General features: G+C 36.7%; 1 protein-coding gene across 5 annotated transcripts in view; it reads right to left on the bottom strand.

The window, feature by feature from the left end:
* Window positions 1-12,073, bottom strand: part of CACNA2D3 (calcium voltage-gated channel auxiliary subunit alpha2delta 3) — a 1,010,949-nt gene that overhangs the window by 218,520 nt on the left and 780,356 nt on the right. The window lies entirely within an intron of this gene.

The following is a 12,073-nucleotide window of genomic DNA, read 5'->3' as shown; positions in this document are numbered from 1 at the left end:
GATAGGTGAGGAGCAAAGGAGGGTTGTTAGTACTTGATGTGTTATTGTCACAAAAGCAGAACCCAGTGACCCATAAACATTTTAACCAAGATTTTGTTACTTATCGATGCTCTGACATCTCTCTCTCCTTCTCTGTCCCATCTCTCTTTTTCTGTCTCTCTCTCACACTCTCTGTCTCTTCCTCTGTCTCTGTCTCTCATACTTTCTCTGTATGTATGCCTCCTGTTTTTGTCTCTGTCTCTCTCTTGATATAAATAAATAGATTTATTTTCATATTTTCTCTCCAAATTCTAGCTAAAAGGTAAAGCTTTTAACCATTAAGGAAAATTCTCTTCTCTCCCCCTCCTCAACACCTTGGAAATCCAACTCTTGGAGAAGATGTCGAGGAATCACCCAAATGTGTGATTTTTCCTGTTGGTATTATTATAGAGAATAGACTACTCTTGGAGACAGGAAAACTAGAGATCAGATATTTTGTCAAATTCTAAAGCAAGACTAGCAAGAGAGCCCTAACTATGTCATTTAAATATATTGGATGCTATTTTCCTTATCCATAAAATGGGGATAATAATGGGACCTATGTCCCATTATTGTGTGTGACAGTGACAAGAGAGATAAAATCTATAATGGGCTTTGTAAATCTTTGAGTGCTATATCAATGTTAACTCTTTATTCTCTACTCTTGGCAGTTTCCCAGGCCCTACCCAACTATCTATGGCTAGAAGGGAGAGAGTAGACCTCAAGATTTCCACTCATAATCTTGAGCTGTCTCTGTCATCGGTTCAAAGGATTTTTCTTTTTTTAAGACATTGTTCACAAGTAACATCTTGGGGCTGTTTGAACAGAGAATGGTGATGATTTGGGTCTTGGAACACATGGATGCTCTAGTTGGACAATATGAAATTTTATTTTAAGAAAAAAGAATAATTTATGAATCCTGCTAGATCTGTATATACCCACATAACTAAATAATCCCAAAGTCAGGGGGCCTGGGATTCTGCCATCTTCAATAAGTAACTCTCCTGGGTTTCATTGTAAATATGGGGGTGTTTATATGGTAGGTAATTCTGCCCTCTGCTGAACACTTGGGAGAAATCACCATTTAGTTTAAAAATAAAACATGAGATAGGGTGGGAACATGTTGAAATAAGATTTCCATGCTTTATTGTGGAAACATTACTCATGTTTTCATTAAATTAATAAGGTGATAAATTACTTAGTCCTGGTTTAAGGTTGATTTGGCCCAGGAAAAGCTCCTTCATCTCTCTGGGTCTTGTTTTTTCTCATTGTAAAAGGATGTAATGGGACTAGATGATTTCTAAGGTCCCTGCTAGTTCTGAATTTACGAATCAATGCAAAGCAGAGCACCTGGTTCAGGGTAATGAGGCACATTGAGAAATCTGGAACAGAGCATGGTAATCATGTCCTGATAGAGACAATTGCATTTTATAAAGTGCTTTACATCCAAAACCTTATGAGAGCCTCATGGCAGTCCTGTGAGGCTGGGACTAGAAGGGATAAGAGTTCTACAATTCAGGGATCTTTGGTTCACTGATGAGGCCCAAGGTCATAGAGCCAGTAAGTGTTTAGAGTAAGATTCAAACTCAGGCCTCCTGGGAGCAGGCCCGATGTTCTGAGTACTTAAGAGGTACCACATTCTCTGGATGGTTCAGATGTTGTGGATCATTTTTTCTACAACATAAGTAGCATCACCTTCAGAAGACCCCATGCTAGCTTAGGAGAGAAGCCCCTGTTGACACTGGAGGAGCAGGACTACATCATGTCATAGTTAATCAGAATTTGATCCTATCTTTGGCTTTCAATCAACAGAAAGGTGATCTCTTGTGGACCTTTGGATGCACCCCAGACAAGGAAGGAAAATAGATCCTCCAGAAGCTGTGGTCAACTAGAGAGGATTAACCTTGAGGAATACGCATAGGGGCTCAAGGGTTACAGGACTCTAAGCTCCCATGTGTGTTGGGAGCCAAGGCAGGAACTGACAAAAGACTAGGAGAACTAGAAGATAGAGCTGCATTTGGATGACAGTGTTCTACCCTAAGAAGAAGGCAAAAAAAAATTTAATATGACTCCAGACTGACACAGAGACAAACTAAAAGGACTTAGTCATAAATCTATCTGCAGTGAGTACTGTCACAATGGAAAGGGCAATGAATTTGGAGCTAGAGATCCTGGCTTCAAAGCTTGTGTTTCAATCTCACTTGTGAGAATTTAAGAAAATTGCTTACCCTCTCTAAGCCTCAGTTTCCTCATCTCTGCTTTTTTTTGGAGGGGAGAGGGGTGTAAGATTAATTGAAATATAAAATTCTTTCCAGCTATAAGTCAACAATTCAGTCAGCCTCACCAGCTCCAACAGACCAAAGTGTCATGATGTCCAGTCAGTCCTCCGGCTTAGGGCAAGATTGTACCTAATTATTTTTTTTTTTACTATTTTTTAAATTTTATTTTAAAATAATTATTTTATTTAATTATACATTAAAACAGTTTCGTTATATATATGTAAATTTATTATTTACTAAAATTAGTAAAAATGAAACTGAATTAAATTTACCAAAATCTTGATAATGATAAAATGCTATATTGGATAGTACCAAAAATGTAGAGCCATGAAAGGCATGATGTCTGTCCTTGAGAGATCCTAAGCTTTTAGGGAACATAAGGTACATATGTTTCACCTGCTTTTCCACAAATACTTCAAGGATCTCTGGCTTCATTTATCGGGATATGCCTGCCACCTATTCAGGTTGCCTGACTCAATGGCCCTTATGTACTGTTTGTCACATGCTAGTAAGGCTTCTGGGATGAATCTCTTAGAATACAGCTAGCCCAAGAGACAGTGATGTGGTGGATAAACCATTGGACTGAAAATCAGGAAGCCTGGGATTTGATCCCTGCCTCGGGGCGCTATATGACTTTAGTCAGATCAATTTCCTCACTTCCAAAATGAACCCAATGGTCTCTAAAAATCCTTCTAGCTCTAAGTCTATGAAATCATTTCAATGCTTTGGACTGCTGCTTTCTTGTCTTTAAAATGAGGGGGTTAGACGCTAAGGTCCCATCCAAAGCTAATTTATCTTTCTTTAATCTCATAATCTTAAACAGAAGATATTATGATGCTCCTCAAGGTCTTTACTAATCAACAGAATCTACCATGAGTGATCTTAATTGACATGGTTTGTGAGAATCCAGGGCCATCTTTAAACCACAAGAAGATATTAGGGAAAAAACACTAACAGAAGTCCACATACAGATACTCTTAATTCCCTAATGAACTGTTCAATGAACAATGACTGAAGAGCATCTATGTGCCTGGCACTGTGCTCAGTGCTGGGGAAGTTGGATTGGAACTGATTAATCCACTCAAGTGGACAGATACAAGATGGCCAAATTGCTACCATGCAAAGGAGCGTATGATGAGAATGTGAAAGAACTTCAACCAGTTTTTAATATGAGTTCAAAAGAGGGAGATGCCCTTTCCAGCTGGGAGAACCAGGTCAGGTGGTGTGAAGCAGGTGCTTATGAATCAGATTGGTTTGATCTGGAATAGGAAGAGAAAGGAAGGGAAAAAAGGGGAAGAAGCATTCATTAAGCTCTATGTTCCAGGCATGGAACTTTACAAATATCATAGCATTTGATCTTCCCAGCAACTTTATGAACCAGAAACATTCTTGAAGGATGAATAGGAATCAGGCAGAACTAGGGAAAGGATGCCTACAGAATCCCACACTATAGAGACCCTATCAAGCATCTCATCCCTTTATACGAGACTCAGTAATTGGATATCCAGCCTTTACATGAAAACCTGCAATAAAGGGAGGCCATTACTTCTCAAGGCATCCTGTTTCATGTTGGACAACTCTGATTGTTAGGACAACTTTCATACTTCAAGGCTAAATTTGTCTAAACTTGTATTCAAGGTGAAGGAATATAATGGAAATGGAAGGCTGAGGAGTCCTGTTCGAGGGATGCCTTAATGCAATGTAGCCATAAATGGTTTTAATTGTAGTTTAGATGGTATATTGTGATTGTTAACAATTAAATTCAGAGGACAGAGAAGAGAAGTAGGATCAACTGAGACTCAAAAAGTCAGTTGAAACTAAATCAAGATATGTCTTGAAAATCAGGAGGGGAAAGGAATCGGACTCCATTCATTAGACAATGGGATCATTGTCTAGGATCAATCAAAAGGATTATGGGATCAAAGGATATGGGATAATGGAGGGGCAAGATCTGAGATAGGAGAACCTAACTTTTTATTTCTTTCTTAGAATTACTTTTCCTAAAGAGATTTTTTTCCCTACAATGAGTCGCATGGATTACAAGAGAAAACAATAGAGATAAGGAGACCAAATCAGTGAACATCACAACATTCAAGGTAAGAGCTAATGATGGTTTGAATTATGTTGATATTCATGTGAATCAAGTAGAAAGAAAGAGAAATTTCATAAGTAGAAACACAAGTGCTCACAGAAGAAGCAGAAGTCAAAGACACCTAGGAAATTCCCAACTCTGGCATCAAACAAAAATGTGGCACTTTTTCTTTTAAACAAGTTAAGTTGAGATGATGGTAGGATCTCTCCAGGAAGACTGTATCCTAGAAATAGGAGAGACATTGTGTCTATGTATATAGATTGAGGAGTAACGTTGGTAGCGGTCAGAGCTCAAACATTGGGACTGGATCAAAGAATCACCCTCAAAGACCACAGTACAGAAAGGGGTCTAAGAACAGAATGTTGGCAATGTCAACATTTCAGGGTCAGGAGAACAAAATGCCAGACAGTCTATTTGTCCAAGATATGGAAGGAGTACCATGAGGAAACTTTACTAGGAAAATCAGACTAGGAAAGGAATGCAAAAATGAATGTGTCAAATGCATCAAAATAAAAAAAGCCTATTACATTTCATTGTCAAGGGACTAATGTCCTACCTGTTCAAAGAGGAAAATAACTGGGGAATTGAAAAAATGGCACCAGAGGGCAGCTAGGTGATACAATGGAAGGAAAGAAGGAAGAAAGGAAGGAAGGAAGGAAGGAAGGAAGGAAGGAAGGAAGGAAGGAAGGAAGGAAGGAAGGAAGGAAGGAAGGAAGGAAGGAGAGAAAGAAAGAAAGGAAGAGAAAGAAAGAAAGAAAAAAGAAAAAAAAAGAAAGAAAAAAGAAAGGAAGGAAGGAAGGAGAGAAAGAAAGAAAGAAAGAAAGAAAGAAAGAAAGAAAGAAAGAAAGAAAGAAAGAAAGAAAGAAAGAAAGAAAGAAAGAAAGAAAGAAAGAAAAAGTGGCAACATTCAACATTGGGTAGAGGCAACTGGCTTTGGAAAGAGTCTGGCTATGAAGGAAAGAAAGCACAGTATTTTGGAGAAAATTGGGTTGAAGGAAGATGTTTCAATGACAGAAAATACTTCAGTCCCTTTATAGGTAAGGAGAGGAAAAAATATCTAAGAGAAAGGGGAGTCATAGGATGATAGCTTGAAAGTTTAGCAGGACCTTAGAGTACATAGGGTCTTCACAAACTATGTTATTAGGCAAAGGGAGGTTACAATGATTTGCTTAGGTTATCAGAGCTAATATCTGAGGGGGAGTTTGAACCCAGGTTTTTCTAACTCAAAGCAGTATTCTATCTTCTGGGATATGCCTTTGAAGGACAAGGTCCAAGAGAATGTTGAGTAGAAAATCGGATATGGAATATCAATAGAAAAGAACAAACTAAGAAAGAAGTCTATAGTTTCCTCTAGCCAGAAGAATAATAGGAGAGAAAGACTGAAAATAGGGGAAACACTATGTGGCAGAGGAGGAAAAGTACGATTGTAATTTCCTCCGTTCCTTATATAAGCCCCATGAAATATACAATGTGTTTATTATCCTCATCTTGCAGATGAAGAAATGGAAGTAAAGTAACACGAAGAAACCTGCCTCAGCTATGGTAGTTTTTAAGGGGAAAACCATTGGCTCGTGCTTTATTGTTGTTGCTTTTTCCTTTCAATCTTCATGCTTTTGTTCTTCCAATAACTGCTATCGACTAAGACTTTACCCTAAATGGTTACTATCTTCTAGGTGCACTGAGCCTCTAGGCTACCCGAGAAGAGAAAGGAGCAGCCAAGTGGAGAGGAGGACTTGAGGGGGGAAAGTGGGGAAATGAGATAACTTCTAAAAACTCTCTAAGAAATTTTCTAATGAGAACTTGCTGAGTATCCAGGAGAGCCTAAAAAAGAAAAGATGGCACAAATCTGAAGCACATTCCATCAAAGATAACGTAGCCCAAGAACAAAAGGGAACAATTCATGAGTGAACTAGAGCCAGCATGCAGGGGGGAGATTAGGTCAATGAAGCCAGAAGAGAATAGATTAGCTGGAAGTCTAGGGAGGATCTCAGGCAGAAGAGCTGAAACAACAGGAATGACTAGGTGAGAGAGGAGCAAACAACATCAGGCATTTACAGTCAAGGAAAGAACATAGGTCAACTCAAGGATTTGAATATGGAGAAGTAGAAATGTCAATCAGTCAATCAACAAGCATTTATTAAGCCCCAACTATGTGCCAGGCATTATGTTAGACATAGGAGAAAAGATACAAACCCTATTCTTAAGGAGATATCATTCTGTCAGAGAAGAAAGCAAATGAATCTATAAATATATACAAAACCAATAATTAATCATGTCAATAAATCCTAGTATTTAACTAACATTTTAGGGCTCAAAAAGCTCTTTGGATAAATTGTCTTATTTGATACTCATGACCAACTTTTGAAATCGGTACCATTGTTATACCCATTTTATGTAAACAGAGCACACATAAAATGGTGATATTAGGCAATTTCATCTCATCATCATAGCCTCATTTGCCTTATTAAATAAGGCAGTTGAACTGGATGACCTCTAAGACCCCTTCCAGCTTGGGTTTTAAGATCCTCTAGTAGTTAGAATTCTCTCCATTAGTTATAGCATTCATATTGCTATCCCATCCTTGATTCTGACCTAAAATGGCTAAACAAGGGGTCAAGAAATTGATTTAATCAGATTTCTCATCAAACTTGACTCCTAAATGATCTTTTAGACAGTCTGAACATGACTTGGAATGCCACAGAAAGAGTGATGTGGGTGGACCCTTTCTCCTCCTCCAGGGCTGCCTTTTCCAAACAAATGTCTTTAGAGAGAAAAAGCGACAGAACTGGGAAAGATAAAGGGATAGATCTAGGGAAGAAAACCAGGGCATGGAGAGGAGAAATTTGAATGTTAAGTCAAAACCTTGGGTAAGAAGAATGGCAGATGAGAGACAAAGGGGCATGTTGAGGCGGTAGACTTTTCCTCTCTTGAAAAAGGCATAATGCTCTTATTAATTAGTGTTTTTAAGTGTCTCAAAGATGAAAAGTTCTAGGTACACCCTTGGTATTATTATAAAAGCCTTTTGATCACTTTAAAATTAAAATAGCTTGGGGATTAAAAAAATAACAACAATTAACAGCCAGCTTTGAAAAACAGGATGACCTTTATCTTAATCAGTGTCCTCTTTTAAAGGTGGGGTCTTATTATTTGAGTTGTGGAGGTTCATAAACAATGGGGGTGGAAAGTTGGTTGTAATCCAAGTGAGGTCCCAATCAGGTTCTATGAGACTGATCCTTTTCTTGCATTGGTTCAAGAGGCACAGCTATTGTTTTCAACAACCAGACCTCTTTGTATATTGGGATCCTATAGTCCCTGGGTTTCCAAAGTCTTCTGGTCTGAGAAGGCACTCATAAGATCAAAGGTTTTGACTAGGCAACATCTCTTTGTTTACCAGAAGACACTTCCCCTTCCTCAAGGAAGTTTGGTATGCAAAGTGTAGGATTTATCCTAGGCATTCCTAGGTTATAATTAACATAGATTTTAATTTTGGATTGCTGGATCATTATAACTAATGTTCAGATTCTATTTTTTCATGAAATTTCCATGAACTCCAGAAAGGTCCCAGGTACAATTATTCTACCTAATGAGAAGTATGTAATCCTCAGTGACCAAGGCAGGAGATGATTCTGGGAAAGTAGGAGAGGCAGGGCACATAAAAATAAGTAAGAACAAAAATCAATTTTCTGTCTGGCCAAGTCAAACAAGACTTATTTCAATCCATCAGTCAGCTCCCGGGCCTCTGTCTAGTTGCAGTGGTTCTCAAACTTTTTTTTTCCAGTATCATTATCTTATTAAAAATTATTGAGGATCTCTCCAAAGAGTTTTTGTTTATCTGGATTATATTTATAGACATTTACCATATTGGAAATAAAAACTATTTTTGAATTTTTAGACCCTCTAAAAGGGTTTCAGAGATCCCCAGGATTCTCTAGACCATACTTTGAGAACCAGTGGTAATGCATTGAACCGATAATGGAAAAAATGGGTTGATGTATGAATAAAGGAGTGAATGAATATAGATGGGGAGAATAAATACACTTATAAAGAACCATTATGTGTTAAGTCCTGTGAAATACAATTACAAAAGTGAAACAATCTCTTCCTTGAAGGAGTGAGAAGTCTATTGGGGGAGACAGTACATACAGTAAAGTGGTGATCAAGGAAGAGAGTTTTAGTCTGAAGAATGACAGGATCTATTGATCCTTTAAGCATTGCTTCTTTTCCAATAGCAATTAAAGGATAGATGTATTTTTCTTCTTATCAGAGAAAGATATGACAAGAAAGGGAGATATTGGTCAAAGGACAAAAGGCAAGGGCCTTAGTGGAAGGATAGCTTCCTTCACATCCATAAGACATGAAGCATGGTCCCTACATATCTAAACAGAGAGAAGTCAATGAGACTACATTAATTCAGTACCATTGATGAGGCTTATTCCTAACTTTATCAATCCATCCCAATTCCATTTCAATCCTAACTCGAGCAATCAATGATCATTTATTAAGCATCAATTAAGCATTTATTAAGCATACTTACTATGTGCTATTAATTTTGCTAAGTGCTGGAGATAGAAAAAAATCAAATAGCTCCCACTCTTCAAGAATTGATCATCTAACAGTCATATATCAATTAATCAATAAGCATTTATTAAATATCTATTCTGAAACAGGCATTCTGGGACTAAAAAAAGATCAAAATGAATTATTTCTGCCAGATCACAGAGAAAAGGGCTATAAATGCACAATAAGAAAAAAGTGACTTGGTGATGTAGTAGACACTGAGGGTGTTTTATAATGAAATGTGAAAGAAGGTTTAAGGTCAAGGTGTAAAAGGCTTTTAAATTCATTGAAATTGTATACTTAACCCTACAGACAATGGGGAGTTTAATGAACAGAGGAGCCACTGGTCAGAGCTATGGTTAAGGAAAATGTCTTTGCAGATGGGTGGAGGATGGCTTGGGAAGGAAGGGCCTTAAATCTTGGAGAATAACTTGAGAGGTTATTGCAATAGTCCAGGAAAGAAGTAATGAAAGCTGATAGGGGTAGGTAGATGAATGGAAAGGATGACATGTACACAAAATGTGATGAGAGAAATAAGAAGATCTGGCAATTGATTGGACATGAAAGATCATTGTAAACAAGGATAATTTTCTTCTTTGACCTTGAGTCCTTAATATCTATAATGATACTTGACACATAATTAGTAATTTTTTAAAAATCAATCCATTGCTTAAGAGAAAAATTGAAATCTAAGGTCATAAACTTGGGACATCAATTAGAATTGTGACACCCTACAATATAATAGGAAAATTTGACAGAGGGTAAGCATACTATATCATATTTTAAATGTTGGTATTGAGAGCCCTAAGAAACATTCAATTTGAAATACCCAAAAATAAATGGCATGGTAATCCAGCTGTGAAGTCTCCAGTCCCAGCTCAGCAGGTGAGGTGCCAGCCAAGGAACCGAAGTAAAACAACAGGTAAAATCAGGGCAAGTCAACTAGGATAGTAAGCAAGTCACCAGGGCCAGAATCTCCAGAGCAGAAAGCCAGTGAACAAATCTCTGTACCCCAGGGATATTGCTCTTGTTCCCTGAGAGCAGTGCTCAATTTTTTTAAATGAGCAAAAAAAAAAAAAAAAAAAAAAGAGCACTGACCCTAAGAAATTACTATGATGAAAGAGAAAATCAAAAGACAAACTCAGAAAAGGACAACAATGTCAAAATACCTACATGCCCTAAGGGGAATATGGCTTGGTCTGAAGATTAAAAAGTCCTCTTAGAAGAGCTCAAAAAGGATTTTTAAAAATCAAGTAAAAAGGTAGAAGAAAAAGTGGGAAAAGAAATGAGTTATACTGGAAAATTATGAAAAAAGTCAACAGCATGGAAAATGAAACATAAAAATTGACTGAAGAAAATAACTTTTAAAAAATAGGATGAGTCAAATTGGGGAAAATCTTTGAAGAAAACAACTTTAAAAGTACAATTGATTAAATGGAAAAGAAATATAAAAGCTAACTGAAGAAAATAATTCCTTAAAAATTAGGATTGGATAAATGGAAGCTAATGACTCTAACACATCAAGAATCAGTCTAACAAAATCAAAGTAATGAAAAAAATAGAAAAAAATTAAAATTATGTCATTAAAAATGGCTGAGCTGGAAAACAGATCCAGAAGAGATGATTTAATAATTTTTTAACTACTGAAAGTCATGATCAAAAAATGAGGCTGGACAAGTATCTTTAAAGAAATGATTAAGGAAAATTGCCCTGATATACTGGAACCAGAGAATAAAATAGCAATTGAAAGGATCCACAAATCATCCCCAAATGGAAACTCCAAAGAATATTGCAGCCAAATTTCAGGATTGCCAGGTCACAGAGAAAATACTGCAAGCAGTCAAAAAGGAACAATTCAAATATCAAGGCGTCACAGTCAGGATTGCACAGGATTTCTCAACTTCTACATGAAAGGATCAAAGGGTTTGGAAAATGATATTCTGGAAGGCAAAGGAGCTTGGATTTCAATCAAGAATCAACTATACAGAAAAATTAAGCATAACACCCCCCCCCCCAGGGGAAAAGATGGATATTCAATGAAATAGGGGACTTTCAAAATTTCCTGATGAAAAGACCAGAACTTAACAGAAAATTTATCTTCAACTACCAAACTCAAGAGAAGCATAAACAAGATAAAAGGAAAAAAACAATGACAATAACAACATGGTATTCAATAAGATTACAATGTTTATATCCCTACATGGGAAGATGATACTTGCAGCTCTTAAAAACTGTATCTCTATCATGGCAGTTAAAAGGAGTATACTTAGAGAGAGGGTGTGGGTATATGTTTACTTTGATGCAATGATTAAAAAAATATATTAATTAAGGGGTAAAAAGGAATTGTCTTGGGAGACAAGGAAAGGAGGAGGAAGAATGTTAAATTATATCACATGAAGAGGCATAAAACATTACAGTGAAAGTTACAGTGAAAGGAAAGAAGGGAAGATGTGAGCATTGTTTCAATCTTACTCTTATTACTCTTATTGAATTTAGTTCAAATAGGTAAAAATATACATACTCATTTGGTTTAAAAAAATCTGTCTTAACCTTTGGGGAAGTAGGAGCAGAAGGGGAAAAGGATGGGGCTGATAGAAGGGAGGACAGATGGAAGAAAGTGGTGGTCAAAAGGAAAACACTGTTGAGGAGGGACAAAGTGAAAGGAAAGGGAAAAAAAAGGATAAACGGATAAAATAGGATAAAGGTTACTACATAGTTAGCAATCATACTATGAATGTGAATGTTATAAATACAATCCATTGACTACAAACAGATAGCAAAATGAATTAGAAATCAGAGTCCAATAATATGTTTACAAGAAACATACTTGAAACACATAGTTAAACTAAAGGGCTGGAGCAGGATCTATTATTCTTTAGCTGAAATTATAAAAAAAAGGTAGGAGTAGCAATTATGATCTTAAACAAAGCAAAAGAAAAAAATTATACCTAATTACAAGGGATAAGCAGGGAAACTACATTTTACTAAAAGGTAACATAGACAATGATGTAACATTAGTACTAAATATTTATGCACCAAATGGCATAGCATTCAAATTCTTAAAGAAAAGATCTAAACACATTATAGGAGTAAATAAACATTAAAATCATAATAATGTGATCCCTCA

The sequence above is a fragment of the Sarcophilus harrisii genome, chromosome 1 (genome assembly GCF_902635505.1).
Source record: "Sarcophilus harrisii chromosome 1, mSarHar1.11, whole genome shotgun sequence".
Classification (NCBI taxonomy): domain Eukaryota; kingdom Metazoa; phylum Chordata; class Mammalia; order Dasyuromorphia; family Dasyuridae; genus Sarcophilus; species Sarcophilus harrisii.
Note: the sequence above shows the minus strand (reverse complement) of the source record. Positions and strands in the feature narration are given on the sequence as shown.